Below are 17,652 nucleotides of genomic sequence, written 5' to 3'. Positions count from 1 at the left end.
CTGGCTTGGACTTTCAGTATGATGTTGAATACAGGTGATGGCAGTGGGCATTCTTGTCTTGATTTTGAAACCTATTAAAATGCAATAGTAATCAAATAGTCTACTACATGCACATAAAGAAATATACAGATCACTCAACATAAGAGTCAAGAAATATATAGATACTTATGGGGACAGTTTTGAGACATGAACACTTCAAATCAATGGTAAAGATGAATTGTCAATAAATTAGTCAGAGAGTTTTGGGGAGCCAAGCATCTAGGAAAAAAATACTCTGGATTACATCAAAACAAATTTTAGCCGGATTAAGTATACTAAAGGGAAAAATGAGATAATGAAAATACTGGAAGGAAATATGGAAGAATTTTTTAAAATTCTCAGTCTCAGACTTGGGGACCTTTTAAACCCTGACATGATGTGGCTTCTCAGCCTTTTAGCTAAGATCAAGCATACTATTTGTTCTTATCAGTTTAATCTCTGGTATGTCCTCTATCCAAGGGCAGTATATCAAACGGATTTTTGGAGCAGGAAATGGAATAGGAGCTTGCTCTGTCCACTCCACGCATCAATCTGGAATTGCAGTACCTCCAGTAATGGTGTACCCCCTCAGGGGAATAAAAAAATAAAATAAAATAAAGACTGATAAAACACACAAAAGCCATATAAGAAAAAAATCGATAGTTTTGCTACATAAAAATGTTAAATTTATGCTAATAAACTCAGGGAAATTATTTTCAACATATAAAAACAAAGGGCTAATTTCCATATTCACAAATATCTACAAATCGTTAAAAAAAATGCCTTACAACTATATGGAAAAATGGGAAAATGGGCAAAAAACATAATCAATTCACCAAAAATACAAATGGTTTTAAAATAGGAAGATGTGAGGGGTGCCTGGGTGGGTCAGTCAGTTGAGTGTCCCCAACTTTGGCTCCTGTCACAGTCTCATGGTTCGTGAGTTCAAGCCCTGCATAAGGCTCTGTGCTGACAGCTCAGAGCCTGGAACCTGCTTCAGATTCTGTATCTCCCTCTCTCTCTGCCCCTCCCCCAGGCATGTGCACACTCTCTCTGTCTCTCTCACACACAAATATAAATAAACATTAAAAAAGTTTTCAAGTAATATAGGAAGATGTTGAAGTTTTACCCATATTAGGAGAAATGAAAGTTAAAATCACAATAAGAGTCTTTTTTTCACCCAATATATTGGAAAAGACCAAAAAAAATTGACAAAAAGCAATCTTGGAGAGAGTGTGGTGTTAATATAAATTGCTACATCCCTCTGAAGGACAATTTCAGCACTATTCACACACAATATGCTCATAACTTTTGATCCATCAATTCCTCTTCCAAATTTCTATTCCTAAATTATATTCTCACAAAAGAAATACAGGTACACAGAAAATCACTTAATTATTGTGGTGATAGTCAGTGCCTGAAAACAACCTATACGTGTTTCAATGGGAGACTAGAGAAATCAACTCTGGTATGTTCAACCGGTGGAATACTTTGTAACCACTAAAAAGAATAAGACATACCTCATCCTGTTCTAACTGACCTGAAATGAAAGCCAAACTACAGTTGGCCCTTGAACAACACAGAGCTTAGGGGTGCCAACAACTCATGCAGTTGAAAATCCATGTATAATTGTTGACTTCCCCAAAACATAACTGCTAGTGGCCTGCTGTTGACGAAAAGGCTTGCAAATAACAAGAACAGTCTGGCTCACTAGATTAAGCAGCTGACTCTTACTTTCGGCTCAGGTCATGATCTCAAGGTTTATGGGTTCAAGCCCCTCATCAGTCTCCAGGCTGACAGTGTGGAGCCTGCTTGAGACTCTCTCTCTCTCTCTACCCCTCCCCCACTCACACTCTCTCTTTCAAAGTAGATAAACTTGAAAAAAAAATAAAGCAAGGTATGTAGCAATCCCTATAACCATGCTACCATTTCTGCAAAAAAAAAAAAAAAAAAAAAAAAGGAAAGAAAGAAAAGTCACATGAATCAGATAGGAAGAAACTGGCAATAAAACGATAGTTTTTTCCACCTCTGGAGAGTGAAACTGGGAGACCAGAGGGTGGGGGTGGAGACAGAAGGATAGTGTGCTTTCAGAGAAAATAATTTTCTGCTTATTAGTTACACATACAAAATGACCCTTATCAATTAAGAGTTAAAAAAATAAACTTTATGAACTAATTCGTGGCTTTCTTAGTACTTGTAAATGTGTTCTTACAGTTGTACATCCTGCTTTTGTAAGTACTAAACTGAAAGTAAACAGAATAGACATTAATTCGAAAGTGTTTTATAATGTAAATTGTCATGTTTAAGATGTGCTTTAGTTGATCCTTAAAATTTTATCTTGTCTTACATACAAATATAAAACTTTCATGCACTGGTTTGAATTCACATACAAATCGCTTCTTAGATCATGGACTGTCACTTTGATTGAATTCACATGCAAATTGCTTCTTATAGCATGGGCTGTCATATTTGATAGGAGATAGCCGCCGCCCTTAGGAAGGGACACCCCAGAAACCAAGGTCCAACCTGACATATGCATCTTTGTATAATAATAGTGCCTTAGGGGTACCTGGGTGTCTCAGTCGGTTGAGAGTCCGACTTCGGCACAGGTCATGATCTCATGGTTCACAGGTTCGAGCCACGTGTCGGGCTCTGTGCTGACAGCTCAGGGCCTGAAGCCTGCTTCAGATTCTGTGTCTCCCTCTCTGTCTGACCCTCCTCCACTTGTATGCTGTGTGTGTGTGTGTGTGTGTGTGTGTGTGTCTCAAAAATAAACATTAAAAAAATTTTAGGGGTGCCCAGGTGGCTCAGTCGGTTAAGGAACCGACTTCAGCTCAGGTCATGATCTCTCAATCTGTGAGTTCGAGCCCCATGCCGGGCTCTGTGCTGACAGCTTGGAGATGGAGCCTGCTTTGGATTCTGTGTCTCCCTCTCCCCCTCATGCTCTGTCTGTCTCTCAAAAATAAATAAACGTTAAAAAATTTTTTTAATATTTAAAAGAATAATAGCACTTTATTTTCATGTTGTTTTTCATGTGGGCCATGATTGGATCTTGATCCTTTCTTCCAGGACTAAACAGAAGCAGCTCTGTATGTGTAAAGAACTGTCTTCAGCTGTCCTTTTGTATCTTCCTAGATAAAAGAATTGCAGCCTTGGTAATTGGTTATCCTTTCTCTTCTGCCTTCTTCATTCCCGTCTTTCTCTCCCTCCTTTCCTTCCTCTGTGGAGTTGTCTACTTTTGTGTCATAAGCATGATTTTAAGAATTTTAATGGGACTCAGAGAGGAAGCATTTTTCAAGGATTGCTTTAAGGTCAGCATGGAACTTTTGTACAGATTGCCTCATTGGAATTAAAACACCGATTTTTTTTTTTTTTTTTTTTTTTAGCTTGAGAACGGCTTTTGACTTGGTTGTGTAGAAGCTACAAAATATGAAGCCAGGAGAGCTCCCTGCCTTTTCAGAGCAAAGAAGGGTAGAAAAGTAGAAAAAGTCATTACTGCTGTTTCTCCTTACCTATCTCTTATTTACTAATGTTTTATGTAGATTTTGAATAGAGGTTGAACCATTTTTATTTTTATTTAAAAACTAAAACTTTCTTGGGGCACCTGGGGTGCTCAGTCGGTTAAGCATCCAACTCTTGGTTTCAGCTCAGGTCATGATCTCACGGTTCGTAAGTTCAAGCTCTACATCAGACTCTGCTAGCAGCTCAAAGCCTGCTTGGTATTCTCTCTCTCTCTCTGTCTCTCTCTCTTTGCCCCTCCCCCACTCGTTCTCCCTCCCTCTCAAAAATAAACATTTAAAAAAACCTTTAAAACTAAAAGGTTTTTAGTTAATTTTTTAAACATTTAACTGCTCTACTTGTATTTTTGCTTTTATTTTTTTCACTAAAAAAACCTTGGAATTCTTTTGATGTAATTCGGTAGCCTTTTCATTTTATTTAGATCTTTCCACATAGTTTCCAGTCATTTAATTTAAATGGGAATTACTTATTTTTAGCTACTTTCCTCCCTTTCAGAGAGGAAAGGATGAGTTTTAGGCAGGCACATCAGTTTCTTTCAGGGAAGTGTCGGCCCCTAGTGGATCGAAAGTGATAACACACTTTTTGAAACAACTGGCTGGCATACTGGGAAGACTGCGTTTGGGGAAAGCAGTAAAACAGATAGGTTGCTAGTGCAAAAGAAAACATAATTCACTTTGGCAAATGTCATAAACGCATTGGACAAAATCACATAATACCATTAGTAGAAGTGACTACCTACTAATTTAAAATAGAAATGTATAAAATAGCATGACAAAATTAAAAGTAAAATGAACTGGATGAAACACTTCTAACAAATATGATGTACAAGTAGAGCAAAACATACAAGAGACTTGGAAATCTACAAAAAAGAAAAAAAACAAATACATCAGAAAATATTTTAAAAACTGCAGAAGTTCTATGATTAGGCAACATACACAAGAGAAAACCCAAATCGAGATGCTCAAATTCATTAGCAACCAAAGAAAAGCAAAGTAAAATAATACCTTATTACTCTCATCTGTTAGAGTGACCAGTAAGTATGGGAAGAATGTAGGGATTTAGGAATTTTCATGCACAGCTGGTGGGAATTTAGACTGGACTAGCCTTCTAAAGAGCACTGGCTCAATAGTCACATTAGGTATCACCTAGCAATTCCACTCCTGTTGAATATGCACATATTCACCCACCATGTAGTGCTTTGCAGCCGTTAGAAGTACCAGATACACACGGAGCAACATAGATGATCTTTAAAATTGCTGTAAGTGAAACTGAGAAGCAGACGTAAATGTAATATGCAATACCATTTCATTTATATCAATCTAAAATATATGCTTCTAATAGTATCTACTTTACAACACACATGAATGCGTATACTAGGAAGCTTCCATTGGGTGTGGGGAGAGGCAGTAGTAAGATGGGAATCAGGAATCAGGATGAAAGGGAGCAATGTCCATGAAAAGAGGAGTATCACTAACTCAACTCTCTCTCTAAGGTCCAATATTAAAAGAGAAAGAATAGAAAGAAAAAAGAAAACTTGAAAACTAGTAAAAAAAAAAAAATAAGCAGAGGACACAACGAATGAACATAGAAAATAAACGCAAATAAGGAAAAACCATACAAGAAACAATGCTCAACTTCTTAGTAACCAAAGAAGTAAAGGAAGTGTGTGGCAACATCTTTCAGCTAGCCCACAGTCAAAATGTTTCTTAATGAGAATGTCCTATATCACTGGGGGAACATTGGAAGAGGAGAAGCACTCATAATGAGTTGGTGGTTTAAATTGCTAATCGTTTGTGGAAAGGCAGTCTGTACACATCAAGGACATTAAGGATAAAGATAATCAAGTTCTGCAATTCCTCTTCAAGGAATTGATTCCAAGGAGGTCATGGGATAAGAGGATAAAGATATAATTATGTCCACCATTTATAAGAAAAGATAAAAACAAGCTAACTATCCAACAATAGGTAAAGAGTTAAATTATTATGATTCATTTATAAGGAAGAAATATATAATACGATGTGTTCAAAATTATTACTGCACAGTAAAATGCTCATGAGATAATAATGTATGAGAAAAACATGAGATTATGTACATATATACATATATACGGTGCCAGAAAATACATTAAATGTTAACAGTTCTCTCTGAATATTATAGTCTTCCTGGGAATTTTTGTTTTCTTCTCCATACATTTCTGTATTTACCTAAGGTCACTACAAAATATACAATACAAATGTATGTGTTTCTATTATAATTAGAAAATACAAAATAATTTAAGAAGCACAAGGACATCTTGACTTGTCATGAACAGATAATCTGAGGAAGAAGGACGTGACATCTGGTCTAAGCAGAAATACTACCCAAGGATGACAAAGTGATTGCCAGGAGCATTTCTGCAGTTGCTACTTTTTAGGAGCCAGATCTTTACAAAATATACAGTGTAAAAAAAAGGGATGAGCAGGACTTGTGGTGCATTAGGCTTCCCACTGCCACAGCCAGATCATTTAGAGGAGATGTGATGTGCAGAGTAAAACAGAGGCAATAAATGGTCTGCAGTCCACTCAGGTTCACTATCAAAAGGTCACTCAACCTGAGAAATTTTGATGGATAAAGTCAGTGTCCTTTTCAAACATAAGGTTCTTTGTATCATTACAGTTTGAAACTCAAAAGGGATTTCTAGGGAGTTCTGATAATTTCTAGAAAGCTACTAGCCACATTTCACCAGTATCAGTTACAGATATAACTGAAAATTCAAAGTTTCAGAAAAAGTAATTATATCATTTGAAGAGCTATTGAAGACAGGTGTATAAAGATAAAATGGTATGGAGAACGGGGTACTGTATCTGGGTTATGCAAACCCAGAAATGCCAGAAATGTCAAAACTATTTATAGATTCCACACTGCTTACAGGAATTTTGATGCAGAAAACCTAAGTCTATGCCTAATGGACACAGACTCACAGTGGAATGGGGTGGATTCACTATGACACAATTCTTGAACCAAGCCTCGATAGTTGATGATCCACCCCTACCTAAATCCTTAAGCTACTCCTGCACTTTTCAGATATAAGAGGCTGTATTGCCTTGCTAGGGCTGCTATAAAAAAGTACACGGATCAAGTGGCTTAAACAATAGAAGAAATGTATTAACTCACAGGTCTGGAGGCTAGAAGTCCAAGATCAAAGTGTTGGCAGGTTGGTTCCTTCTGAGGGCTGTGAGGGAAGGCTGTGTTCCAGGTCTCTCTCCTGGGTTTGTAGATGGTAAACCTTTTCCTGTGTCTCTTACATTGTCTTCCCTCTGTGCACATCTCTGTATCCAAATTCCCCTTTCCATGAAGACATGTCACATTGGATTCTGTCCCACCCTAACGACCTCATGATAACTCAATTACCTCCGTAATAATCCTATCTCCAAATAAGGTCACATTCTGAAGTAATGGGGGTTAGAGCTTCAACATATCTTTTTTGAGGGGGACACAATTCAACTCAAAACAGAGGGAATACGTTCCCTTTTTACAAGAGCTAATCTAAGTTGGGCTTCTGTCATTTGCAACTAAAAAACTTCTGCTCAGTAAATTTCAATTTCCTTCCCTTACATAACTAAGTATTCCTTTAAGCCCCTGCATATTTCCAGAAATGGGCGACAATATGCACAGGCACAATTTTTATTTAACCAATTCAGGTCCTCTGAGTAGTTCTTGAGGGAATCCGGAAGTTCAGGATGAGTTCTGGCAGGAGGAGACCTAGGCTCCTCCTGTTATGAATGAAGTTGGCCAAATCAGCTACAAAAAGAACAACAATTTCATTTTAAGGGGAAGTAACATAAAAGTGTGGAAAAGCCATTAATCTAAGGATTAAAATGTCTTTTTGAGAGAGAGAGAGCAATAGCGAGAGAGAGGGAAAGATACAAAGAGAGGGAGACACAGAATCTGAAGCAGGCTCCAGGCTCTGAGCTGTCAGCACAGAGCCCAATGTGGGGCTTGAACTCATGAGCCATGAGATGATCACCTGAGCCAAAGCGAGACTGTTAACTGACCAAGCCACCCAGGTATCCCAAAAATGTCTTGTTAGATAAAATATTCTGAATCTACCATTTGCTCTGTGGTATTATGTGAGCCCCTGAATGGAGCTAGAAACCTCCTACCTTTTTATGAAAAGGACAAACCTGGACTGTCTCACTAAGTCATTGTGAAAACCAAATAAGAATTGTGTGTGAAGGTTCTCAGCACACTATAGATCACCACACACCATTAAATATTGTGGGCCTTTTTTTTTTTTCACTTAACCAATATCGAGACATTATATTTGCTTTACGCAAATCATCTCACTTAATATCCAAAATCCTGTGAACCAGTTAACCTAGATCTATTATCCATTGCAGTTACAGAGAAACTGAAAAATAAGGAGACAAGGAAATTTTTCCCAAGTCAGCTAATTAATAGCTAACAGGTGGTATAGTCCAGATGTGAATCTGAGTAATGCATGTACAGACCTTAAGCTCTTAACCAAGTGAGGCAGTATGTAAAGGATAACAGAAGGCAGCTAGATATAGATATGCCTATAGATATACAAAAGAACAATGGCAAAATTGGTCACAGATGTTTGGCAAAAATATTTATTAGACTTTAAATGGTGAGATTAAAGCATGTGTTTATCCTCTGCTTCTGAAAATAGAACTGCTGGCTGAGTAAGTGCCCTGGAGGCTGAAAGACCAATAAATGGACAGGAATTCATTATTCTTTCATTCTGACAGCAGCTGCTTCATGCAGAATCTGGCTCTCTAAACACAAGGACCACTCTGTCTCATAATCAATGTGACTCCTTTGTTCAAGCTCAGCCTCTCCATCTTGTATTTCTCCTCACTCAGCAGGCTGTTTCTGGTTGTTTTCTCACTCCGTTGATGTATTCACGTCTGCTTCTTGTTCCAGGTTGTATTTCACTGAGTTTTTCAATACAAGTGTCCCTTCCAGCTATGTGGTGAATGAGTGTTCCCCATCAGCTTACCACCTTGGAACTGTTATTCTGACATCCTACTGCAACTCACACCTTCCCACTGAAGTCAAAAAAGCCATATCTATTCTGTGCCTATGGAATGACTGATCCCAAGCTCACCAGGAAAGGGGATAGCATTCTCTGAACTTTTTTTTTTTCTCATTTTGTTTTCAAAACAAAACCGAAGAGTTGAAGTGTTGAGATGAGTGAGTAACCTTGGGCCATGAAGAAGTCATGGTAACAGTGAGGATCATTGGAGGTGTGATTGCCGCTCCAATGGCAGGAAGAGGAGTTTCCTCAGTCTGAACCACCGGACCCAGTATGTGTGACTTACTAAAGTCCTCCTCCCAGAATGAAGAGTTAGCTTGGCTGTGATCACAGGGCCCCACTCCACCTACTCTCCTAGCACTCACGTGGCAAGGAAACCCCGAGGGCCTGGGTCAGGAAAAGGCATCTGTTGACCCAGAAATTCTCAGCTGAGATTGTGTCTTCTGTCTTCCTGATTCCACGGCCCCATTACAGCCTGTTCCCAGCTGGAACTGTGTGTCACTCCCCCTGTCCCGGGGCTCCACTGTTTAGTGGGTAACACCCGTTTTCCTCCCTGTAAGTCATGGTGAGGAGTATGGGTTTTTGGAGACCTAGGTTTGAACCACATTTGAGTCACATCACACAATAATAGCTTTAGGATTAGGATAAGCTTATCTGCTTCTCTGTGCTTCAGTTTTCTCTTCTGTAAATGGGGCAATAATAGTCATCTTCCAGAGCCATTTTGAGGATTCAATGAGGTAACGTACAAAACATGGTAGATTCTAAATAAAGGTTGTTCTTTTCCTTTCTTATTCCCAAAACAACTAAAAAAATTAAAATAATAACTTTGAAAATGTAACAATATCTATGTGCGTGGGTAAGCATCTATAATGGCCATCCAAAGGTAGTGGGTCAAAGCACAGGCTCCAGAGTTAAGCTACATGGGGTTCAGATCCCTTTGGAGTTCGGTCGTTTCATTTGTAAAATGGGGATCATAAATTTACCAACCTCACAGTATTGTCATGAGTGTTTAAACAAGATAAGCAGGTAAAACATACAACAAACTTGAAGGATACTAGGTGCTTCCTATCTGTTATAATTCGATATTCTCATAGTAAAACTTTTATTTAGGGGCAGCTGGGTGGCTCAGTCGGTTGAGCGTCTGACTTCGGCTCAGGTCATGATCTCATCAGTTGATGAGTTCGAGCCCGCGTCGGGCTCTGTGCTGACAGCTGAGAGCCTGGAGCCTGCTTCAGATTCTGTCTCCCTCTCTCTCTGCCCCTCCCCTGTTCATGCTCTGTCTCTCTCTGTCTCAAAAATAAATAAGCATTAAAAAAAAAGATTAAAAAAAAAAACCTTTTATTTAGACAGACAGATAGACAGATAATGTTTATTCTAATGTTTCAATCCCTAAAAGAGAGCTTTGCCAAATACCTATGCCAGCTTCTCTAAAATGCACATTTGGGGATATTATTTTTTGGACTTGTCATTTTGTGTAAATGTGTTACATAGAAAGGCCATTTAAAGTGTTTTCTCTCCATAGTAGGGAATGAGAAGCAACATTTATTCTTTCTGCATTTTATGTACTAGATTATTCAAATAATACTTGTGTTGATAACTTTTTGATTGTTCAATTTGACTGTAAAACAGCTTTGAAAATAGCTATATTATTCAAAGTTCTAAAAATGTCAGTGACTACTTTAGATTCTGGCTGGTAGTTAATTTTAATATTTACTCTCTCATTTATTCAACTGGTATTTACTGGGAGTCTACATGTCAAGCCGTGTCATAGAAGAAAAAAAAAATCTCTACCCCTGTAAAGATTTCATTATAGTGGGGTGGAAGACAGTCAATAAACAACTAAAATGCACAAATATGTCAAACTATAATAAGTAACATGGAGAAAAATAAATCAGGGGGAAAAAACTGAGTGTCCCAAGGTAGGGACAGGAATTTAATTTTAATGTAGGTAGCATGGTTAGAGAATGCTTACTGAGAGGAAGTCTATCAGCAAAGGCCTAAGAAAAGTGATGGAGTAAGTCATGAGAATATCTAGAGGAAGAGCATTCTAGGAGGAAGGCCAAAGACCTAGAGGTGGGCATGTACCTGGAATGTTTAAGGAATGGCAAGGATTCTACTGTAGCTAAAATAAAGTAAGCAATTGAATTACTATGTTGTGTGTCAACTACACTCAAATGAAAGATAGATAGATGATGACAGATAGATAGATACATAGATAGATAAATAAAATAAGCAAGAGCAAAGGTAGTAGTTGTTCAAGGAATGGTAAGGACCCTTGTGGGGCTGAAATAGAGTGAGCAAGTGCAAGACTAGTGGGAATTGAAGTCACACACCAAGTCACAAGAATGTTCATAGGAGCATTATTAATAGCCCAAACCTAGAAACAACTTAGATATCTTATCAATGACAGAATGAATTAATTGTGTATATATATATATATATATATATATATATATATATATAACTGAATTACACATAAAAATGAAAAAGAAAGAATATAGGTTCTCTCAACAATATGGATGAGTGTCATGATGTTAGGTAAAGAGGCCAAGTGTTAAAGAATAAAAACTACATGATTCCAGTTCCATAAACTTTACAAAGAAGACAAAACTAATGTATGCAGTTAGAAGACAGATCATAGTTAACTTTGAGAGGAAAAGAGATATTTGCAAGTGGAAAGGGGGAACAAGGGTCTTCAGGGAGGGCTGAGTGAGGGTAATATGTTATGTTCATCTTGGGATAACTGGCTTAGCATTTGTGCACCTTTCTGTACATATTTATACATGAATTAAAAACAATACACAATAGTGAATGGAAGAATTTGAAAAAGCAAGAACAGACAATTCTTTTTTTTATCCCCCCACCCCAGACAATCCTGTCAAGACATTTTACCATAAGGGGAGCTGAGAAATGGGACAATGGCAAAAGGGTTATTCTGAGGCTGGGAGAAATAAATGACTGTTTGGGAAACTCCACTTACTCATATTTGCCACGAGAGAGAAACACCTGTCCTATTATTTACTTACTACGTCTTCTTTAAATTGACTCATTTTCAACTTAAATTTATTTCAAATTATAAGTGTCACTTGCCATAATAGAAGCAACTAAAAATACAAGGAAAGCATGTCATTCACTTGAAATCATTAAAAAATGTAAAAACAAAGAAATGTAAGTAAAAATCAATCGAGTTGAGCTACCAAAATGAACACTTAAAAACCAGCCCATCAGTCAAAAAACTAGAGCTGTTAATGACCAGAGAGAGGAGCACTGTGTCCCATGTCTTTACCACAATCACCACCATCGTCTTCACCCTTACACTCTAAGCATCCCTTTTCATACATTCATATTGAGTTCAACAGAGGACCGAAATGAAAATGCGGTCCCCACAACTCTATGACAAAGGATGCTGACTTTCCCAGCACCTCAGGTCATTTTCAGTTCCGTGTCTCCATGGCTTGGACGGAAATTTGGTGCTGAGAAAAAGCCTCCTGTGCTGCCAACAAAAAGAACCCCTGTTCCCACATCTTTTCCTGGAAAGTGCTCACTTTTCTATGAGTGGTGGGGGTGGGGGTGCCAGTCTGCTGTGGCTGTAGCAAGCCTACCTTAAACCAGGCAAAGGTAGGGGGGGCATCCCAGAGGGGCCCCTAACAATCACCCCTGTTCCTCATTTTAGAAAACAGTGCTCCGTAACAACAGAGGTAGTATTTTCTAAAATAAAAATCAGAATGCATGACCTTTCAACAAATTAAAAATCAGAGCTGCAGGGGCTCTGCCTGGCTTAGTTGGTAGAGCATGTGACTCTTGATCTCAGGGTCATGAGTTCAACCCCATGTTGGACATGGACCCTACTTAAAGAAAAAAAAGGGGGAAGAAAGAAAGAAAGAAAGAAAGAAAGAAAGAAAGAAAGAAAGAAAAGAAAGGAAAAAAAAGGTTAAAAATCAGAGCTTCCCAGAAATTCTAGAATGCATAGTGCTGTAGCTAGGACATTCATTTATTAGTCCATAAATTCAGACATTTTTTTAAATCAATACCAGTGCAAAACACCAGGCATACGAAAATTAGGTTTCCAGATAAAAATACAGAATACCAAGTTAAATCTGAATTTCAGATAAATATGGATTTTCTAGTCTATGTCCCAAATATCGCAGTAGACATAACTAAAAATGTCTCCTATGTTTGTTTGAAATTCAAATTTCACTGGGTCTGTATTATTATTACTTGCTAAATCTAGGGGCAGAGTCCATAAAATAGAGAGTATGAAAAGCATCGGGGCAAAGTGGCCATCACAGGGTGTCTGGGTGCACGTCAGGGAAAATTTCAGAAGGCCGGTGGCATTCAGCAGAGTCTTCAGCTGAGAACTTATGGGCTGTACCATTCACTGCAGATTTTAATAACACACCATCATGGTTTGTTCCTCAACTTTTTCATGAATACATGTTTTGTCTGCATAACTAGATCCTAAGTTGCTTGAGGACAGAGACCGTTTCTTTGTGTTCCGCTACCACTAGGATGACAGGCACACCTCGGGCACATTACCACATGGATTGATTCAAATGGTTTTATCCCTTCAAAAAGTTAAAAACATCCTGTTCGATGAAATCATTTTCAAACTCATGTTTTCTTTTTTAGTTTCAGCCTTCACATGCTGTGGCCAATTCAAATGCTGCAGCCAAGAATCCAGTCTGACACTAAGGAGTCAAATTAGCAGTAAAGGTATGAGCTGTTTACAGTGCAGCCATCTTCTATGTTCGCTTCATGATGGATTCAGCGTGGCTGGAATGGGCACCTTTCTGATGCTTGGGTGTCAGGAAGGGACCCACATGTGGCATATTCTTGGCTGGATCTGATGTATGAAGCACTTACTACAACTCGATAGTCCAGTGACTGTTAGCACGTTTCTCTACAAACACACCCCACCCACCCTTAAGTTCCGCTCTACCCTATTGCAGTTTGGAACTGACCCCCAGCTTCCCCTACAGTCAGCTCCACGCTGGTCCAGGATGAAGTCTACCCATCGCTGTTGGAAGCACAGGAAAGCTAACTTTTCTGACCTCCTCTCCTAGCCTCAGCTCTAAAGACCAGACCAGGGAAGGAAGCAGCCCTGAGCACATAGCCCAAAAGTGGCACCGTTTCAGCAGTTTCTAAGGGAGAATGTTGGCATGATTGATGTTAAATTGATCGTGGAAAGACCTTAAAAGAAGGAGGGAACCATGTAGAGAAGCTCATCAAATGGGGAGCATTTTGTTAAGCGTGCTTAATTCTCTCCCATCAGCTCTTTAAATTGAGTAGGAATTATCATTCCTCCCCATCCCTGGGTCCAGAACACACTTCGTGATCTGGTCTAAGGTTCTTTCCCAATTTTTTACCACAGTAGCTCTAAGAGGACAGATACAAGGTCTAGAGTGTTATGAGGATAGAAAGCCTCACCCAAGTGATTACCAGAGTCCAAACTGTCTTTAAGTTCTGCAAACCATAAGGCTCATTTCCATGATCATTTGGCAATAAAGGTTCCCTCCCGCCCCCGACTTAGGTCAAAGATGAACAAAGCTGGACACCAGATAAAGTGGTAAGGACAGTTTTAATCAGCATCATGCTATTGCAGCAGGATACAGTCCAGCTTTTAACTTTGATTTGTGTTGAGGTGGTGCAAGGGGAGGGCTGTTTTAAAGAGAGAATGAGGGGGTCGCCCAGGTGGCTCAGTCAGTTAACCAAGGGACTTTTGATATCTGCTCAGGTCATGATCTTACAGTTGGTGAGAGGCCCACGTGGTAATGTGTGCTGACAGCTCGGAGTCGGCTTAGTATTCTCTCTCTCCCTCTCACTCTGCCCCTCCCCTGCTTGCACTTTAAATAAATAAACAAACAAACAAACACACTTAAAAAAAATAAAATGAAGACAGAGTGAGGGAACAGGGAGAGGTGAACGAGGGCTCAGTAGAGTCCGGGAGGTGAAAAATGACAACACCCAGGACGGGAGAGTAAGTGAGTCACCTGGGACTGTTAACCACCCTTGTAGAAGTTAGGCTTCTACTGATAGTAATCAGATGTGGGCTGGAACCAGCAGTAAATCCTAGGGATGTGGCCTTGAACTGTTAGAAACTGTGTTAGTGTTTTGTTCAAGTCTTTATGGGCCGAGGAAGGGACCCAGTAGAGAGGAGGGCTCATAGCAGTCTGGGGTGAGTGTGGTCAAGAAGCAACTCTTTTGTCACTTCCTAGTGACATTGTTTACTAATCGCTCTCCCCCCCCCCCCCAAAGTCTACAGGAAGGGTCCAAAAAATTCGAGAGGCATCTTGTTTCCCTGGAGCCCACCGCGCATCTGTCTCTGAAGAGCCTCGGAATTTACAGCACACCACAGAAATTAAGGGAGACTAATTTTGCAGCAGGATCTTTTTCAGGTTTAAAAAAACTCCACACAAACACGCGATGGCGCTCTTTAAACCTTAGCCGACCCGACCTGAGGCCGCAATCAGCAGAGAACTACAACTCCCAGCAGCGCCGACGAGTGAAAATTACCAACTTCCGGGGACTGTTTCCCGTGGGTCAGCTGCTCCAGCTCCACCCGCGCCATCGGAAGGCAGCACAGTATGCAGGCGGGAGGCGGCGGCCGGGGTCGCGGAGTCGCGGGGTCGCGGGGTCTCAGGGTCGGGGCCGCCATCGCTTCCACGAGGAGCGAGGCTCACGTCCCGGAAGTGGAGGCCAAGAGAAGCGGCGCCGGCGTCGCGGAGGGGCGTTCTGGCGTCACTTCCGCTGGGGCGGGGCCTCGGGCTCTCCCGCGCAAATTGAAAAGTCTTTGGTGCCCGGCTGCCACCCGGCCCTCTGTGTTCCGAGCCGCCTCCCTCGGGCGAGCTGGCCCAGGGTGAGCTGGGCGCGTCGGGGGTGGGTTTCGGAGCCCCTTCACGGCTCCCTTGGGGCGGACGGGGAGAGCCCTGCCCGGAGAGGGAGCGGAACGGGCTACGCGTGGGCCCTGGGTGGCGTCCTGTCGGGACTCCTGTCTTCCAGCACGGGGGGGGATGGGTCCGGCGAGGTCTTCCCGGCCCGGCCGCAGAGTCCCGAGTGCATATCGCGGTGCGGGCCGGCCTGGGGCTGCCCTTCGGGAGGGCAGGGAGGGTCCGCGGGCGCAGGCTCCTGCGTGCGGGACTCCTGCAGGGCTGCCGCCGACCTAGCAGTCTCCCCCGGCGTTTAAATGTGGAAAGTGAACTGTCTTCTTGATGTCGTGCAGGCGAAAGGAAGCGTGTTCTCTGGAATGGGCTTGCGGGCCGCTTGTGCACAGCCTGTGAACAGGAGTGGGGCGGCGAGGTCGCCGGTGTTGTAGCTGGCGTGCCGCTGGCGGGCGCCCTGAGATGATGCCTGCGCAGCGGCCCCCGGCCATTCCCACCACGCTCCAGAGGAAACGTTTATGCGAGCGTATTTACCCAGCTTAGAAGAGACATCAGCTTCACAGAATGTGTGTTTCGTCAGTTTTCCTCAAAGCGGAAGAAAACTCTTTTTAGAGGCATTGTCTGAGAGGTGGGAGGCTGATTGTTTTTCTCAAACTGCGGCTTGAGGAGCACCTGCAGCCAGATTACCTGGATTTAAACGTCGGATCCCCCCACCTGGCTCCGCAGCTGGTGAATGCGCTGCTGAACTAGAGCATCCGAGTTTTGATACAGCATCAAGGTGAGGCTGACTTGCCACCCTGGGCTTTCTTCCTTTCCTTCCAAACGTAGTTTGGTGGGAGAGGTTGATGTTGGGAAACACCAGGCAGCTGTTCAGCCTCCTTGCTTTCAATTTTTATCATGAGGAGTGGGAGTGGGGGGGGTGGGTAGGCCGGCTGACCCTTGAACAACAGGGGATTGAACTGTGAGGGTCCACGACAAACAGATTTTTTTCGATACAGTACAGTACTGGTGAAGTTCCTGGGTGATGGTGTGGTGGTCCAGAGCTGATGGCCAAGAAAGAATTCTTTTTTTTTTTTAATTTTTTTTTTCAACGTTTATTTATTTTTGGGACAGAGAGAGACAGAGCATGAACGGGGGAGGGGCAGAGAGAGAGGGAGACACAGAATCGGAAACAGGCTCCAGGCTCTGAGCCATCAGCCCAGAGCCCGATGCGGGGCTCGAACTCACGGACTGCGAGATCGTGACCTGGCTGAAGTTGGACGCCCAACCGACTGCGCCACCCAGGCGCCCCCCAAGAAAGAATTCTTGAAGAAGTCTTTGGTACAAAAAGATGATTTTATTGAAGCACAGGGACAGGACCCATGGGCAGGAAGAGCTGCACTGGGGTAACTTTGGGGGTAACTGATTATATCCCCTCAGGTTGGGAGAGGGTTAAGGATAGGGTAGGTCTCTAAGGAATTTTGGAAGCAAGGTTACCAGGACCTTGAGCTGCTGTTAGGAAAATGCCATTAATTACTGCAGTAATACCTGGGATTAGTAAAACCTGGGACCCTTCAGATGCATGTCAGGGGAGGTCATAAGCTTGGAGTATGATTGCCAGCATATATCTTGGGGGAGTTGAGATGAAGGATGTTTCCCAAGGAATTTTTATGCTAAAGCAAACTGACCGTGTCCTCCAGGTTGGGATAATGTTAAGCTAAGATTACCGTTTGTCATCATCAAGGCAGCTGAGCTCCTTTACTGTTTCAAGGACTTGTCAGTGGTCTGTAAGCAGTAAGGGGATTTAATTTTTCATTTGCCTTAGTTTCCCACATCACCATGGCAAGCACTTACACCCCTTTCCTTTGTTCTCGGGTAGCCAGGAGGTCTGAGGAATATCACACATATTCCACCTGGCGGGGGTGGGGCGGGTGCTAATAGCCTGTACTTAGCCCTCAGCTTGCCCCACACTCCCTCGTCAGTACTGTGCAAGCACACTTTCACATTTCTTTGGAGTAACTGTCAGAGAGTCTGATGGAGTTGTCGCTGGGCACCATTGCTGCTTATTAACAGAATGTTGGTTGCTTGGAATAAGACATTCTGATGGCAGTGAATTTAAGTCCTAAAAATGTACCAATTTACTTCTGTAATTCTGTTTATTTTCTCAGTTGAAATGTCTACTTTCCTTCTGATTGGAGTTTCCACTCCTACGCTGATGTG

At 41.6% G+C, this 17,652-nt stretch overlaps 1 protein-coding gene and 1 non-coding gene across 4 annotated transcripts in view; both read left to right on the top strand.

The window, feature by feature from the left end:
• Positions 1–417: 417 nt before the first annotated feature.
• Positions 418–607, top strand: LOC111558465. Its single transcript, XR_002739373.1, has one exon. It is a non-coding gene; the product is annotated as a U2 spliceosomal RNA (small nuclear RNA).
• Positions 608–15,272: 14,665 nt separating this feature from the next.
• The window catches only part of EXO1 (exonuclease 1), a 37,723-nt gene continuing 35,343 nt past the window's right edge, over positions 15,273–17,652 (top strand). For all 3 annotated transcript variants that reach the window (XM_019821530.3, XM_045048769.1, XM_019821527.3), the window contains exons 1-2: positions 15,273–15,431; positions 15,795–16,231. The gene's annotated coding sequence lies outside the window, so the exon portion shown is untranslated. The remainder of the gene's footprint in view (positions 15,432–15,794; positions 16,232–17,652) is intronic.

The sequence above is a fragment of the Felis catus genome, chromosome F1, assembly GCF_018350175.1.
Source record: "Felis catus isolate Fca126 chromosome F1, F.catus_Fca126_mat1.0, whole genome shotgun sequence".
Taxonomy (NCBI): domain Eukaryota; kingdom Metazoa; phylum Chordata; class Mammalia; order Carnivora; family Felidae; genus Felis; species Felis catus.
Note: the sequence above shows the minus strand (reverse complement) of the source record. Positions and strands in the feature narration are given on the sequence as shown.